Source organism: Arachis hypogaea, chromosome 7, assembly GCF_003086295.3.
Source record: "Arachis hypogaea cultivar Tifrunner chromosome 7, arahy.Tifrunner.gnm2.J5K5, whole genome shotgun sequence".
Classification (NCBI taxonomy): Eukaryota; Viridiplantae; Streptophyta; class Magnoliopsida; order Fabales; family Fabaceae; genus Arachis; species Arachis hypogaea.
In genome coordinates, this window is record NC_092042.1 from 51,401,551 (window position 1) to 51,404,525 (window position 2,975).

The window sequence follows — 2,975 nt, forward strand, 5'->3', positions numbered from 1 at the left end:
CCTCATCAGTTTTTAGCTGAATTCTTGCAAATTTGTGACACTGTTAAGACTAATGGGGTTGACCCTGAGGTCTACAGACTTATGCTATTCCCTTTTGCTGTAAGAGACAGAGCTAGGATATGGTTGGACTCACAACCTAAAGAAAGCCTGAACTCTTGGGAAAAGCTAGTCAATGCCTTCTTGGCAAAGTTCTTTCCACCTCAAAAATTGAGTAAGCTTAGAGTGGAAGTCCAAACCTTCAGACAGAAGGAAGATGAATCCCTCTATGAAGCTTGGGAAAGATACAAACAATTAATCAGAAAGTGTCCTTATGACATGCTTTCTGAATGGAGCATCATAGGTATCTTCTATGATGGTCTGTCTGAACTGTCCAAGATGTCTTTGGATAGTTCTGCTGGAGGATCTCTTCATCTGAAGAAGACGCCTGCAGAAGCTCAAGAACTAATTGAAATGGTTGCAAATAACCAATTCATGTACACTTCTGAAAGGAATCCTGCGAACAATGGGACAAATCAGAAGAAAGGAGTTCTTGAGATTGATACTCTGAATGCCATATTGGCTCAGAATAAAATATTGACTCAACAAGTCAATATGATTTCTCAAAGTCTGTCTGGAATGCAAGCTGCACCAGGCAGTACTAAGGACGCTTCATCTGAAGAAGAAGCTTATGATCCTGAGAACCCTTCAATGAAAGAGGTGAATTACATGGGAGAACCTTATGGAAACACCTATAATTCTTCATGGAGAAATCATCCAAATCTCTCATGGAAGGATCAACAGAGACCTCAACAAGGTTTCAACAACAATAATGGTGGAAGAAACAGGTTTAGCAATGGCAAGCCTTTTCCATCATCTTCTCAGCAACAGACAGAGAATTCTAAGCAGAGCCACTCTGACTTAGCAACCATGGTCTCTGATCTAATCAAAACCACTCAAAGTTTCATGACTGAAACAAGGTCCTCCATTAGAAACTTGGAGGCACAAGTGGGACAGCTGAGCAAGAAAATTACTAAACTCCTTCCTAATACTCTTCCAAGCAATACAGAAGAGAATCCAAAAGGAGAATGCAAGGCCATTAACATGACCCACATGGCCGAACTTGGAGAGGAGGAAGAGGCAGTGATCGCCATTGAGGAAGACCTCAATGGACGTCTACTGGCCTCCAATGAGTTCCCTAATGAGGAACCATGGGAATCTGAGGCTCATAATGAGACCATAGAGATTCCATTGGATTTACTTCTGCCATTCATGAGCTCTGATGAATATTCTTCCTCTGAAGAGGATGAAGATGTCACTGAAGAGCAAGTTGCTAAATACCTTGGAGCAATCATGAAGCTAAATGACAAGTTATTTGGTAATGAGACTTGGGAGGATGAACCCCTTTTGCTCACCAAAGAATTGGATAACTTGTCTAGGCAGAAATTACCTCAAAAGAGACAGGACCCTGGGAAGTTCTCAATACCTTGTACCATAGGCACCATGACCTTTAAGAAGGCTCTGTGTGACCTAGGGTCAAGCATAAACCTCATGCCTCTCTCTGTAATGGAGAAGCTAGGGATCTTTGAGGTACAAGCTGCAAGAATCTCACTAGAGATGGCAGACAATTCAAGAAAACAAGCTTATAGACTTGTAGAAGATGTTCTGGTAAAGATTGAAGACCATTACATCCCTACTGATTTTATAGTCCTAGAGACTAGGAAGTGCATGGATGAATCCATCATCCTTGGCAGACCCTTCCTAGCCACAGCAAAGGCTGTGATTGATGTTGACAGAGGAGAATTGATCATTCAAGTGAATGAAGAATCCTTTGTGTTTAAGGCTCAAAGATATCCCTCTGTTACCATGGAGAGGAAGCATGAAAAGCTTCTCTCAAAACAGAGTCAAACAGAGCCCCCATAGTCAAACTCTAAGTTTGGTGTTGGGAGGCCACAACCAACTTCTAAGTTTGGTGTTGAACCCCCACATTCAAACTCTAAGTTTGGTGTTGGGAGGTTCCAACATTGCTCTGAGTATCTGTAAGGCTCCATGAGAGCCCGCTGTCAAGCTACTGACATTAAAGAAGCGCTTGTTGGGAGGCAACCCAATGTTATATTTATCCAATTTTCCTTTGTTATTTTATGTTTTCTGTAGGTTGATGATCATGGAAAGTCACAAAATCAATTGAAAAAGCAAAAATAGAATGAAAAACAGAAAGAAAAATAGCACACCCTGGAGGAAGACCCTGCTGGCGTTTAAACGCCAGTAAGGGCAGCAAATGGGCGTTTAACGCCCAGTCTGGCACCATTCTGGGCGTTTAACGCTAGAAAGGGGCACCAGACTGGCGTTTAACGCCAGGAAAGGGCAAGAAGCTGGCGTTAAACACCAGAAATGGGCACCAGCCCGGCGTTTAACGCCAGAATTGGCATAAAAAGCATTTTTGCTCGCCACTTGGTGCAGGGATGACTTTTCCTTGACACCTCAGGATCTGTGGACCCCACAGGATCCCCACCTACCCCACCACTCTCTCTCTTCTTCACCCATTCACCAATCACCTCAACACCTCTTCCCTAAAACCCCTCTCCTATCAAATCCCATCTTTCTCTTCACCACTCACATCCATCCTTCATAAAACCCCACCTACCTTACCATTCAAATTCAAACCATTTTCCCTCCCAACCCACCCTTACATGACCGAACCATACCACTCTCTCCACCCCTATATAAACCCATCTTCACTCCTTCATTTTCACACAACCTAAACAATACTTCTCCCCTTTTGGCCGAACCACAAAGCCATCTCCATCTCCTTAATTTCTTCTTCTTCTACTCTCTTCTTTCTTCTTTTGCTCGAGGACGAGCAAATCTTTTAAGTTTGGTGTGGTAAAAGCATTGCCTTTTGTTTTTCCATAACCATTTATGGCATCCAAGGCCGGAGAAACCTATAGAAAGAGGAAAGGGAAGGCAAAAGCTTCCACCTCCGAGTCATGGGAGATGGA

The 2,975-nt window shown here is 43.1% G+C and overlaps 1 non-coding gene across 1 annotated transcript; it reads right to left on the bottom strand.

Annotated features, from left to right (window-relative positions):
* Window positions 1–213: 213 nt before the first annotated feature.
* Window positions 214–321, bottom strand: LOC112704372 (small nucleolar RNA R71). The gene has a single exon (XR_003154998.1). It is a non-coding gene; the product is annotated as a small nucleolar RNA R71 (small nucleolar RNA).
* Window positions 322–2,975: the final 2,654 nt, after the last annotated feature.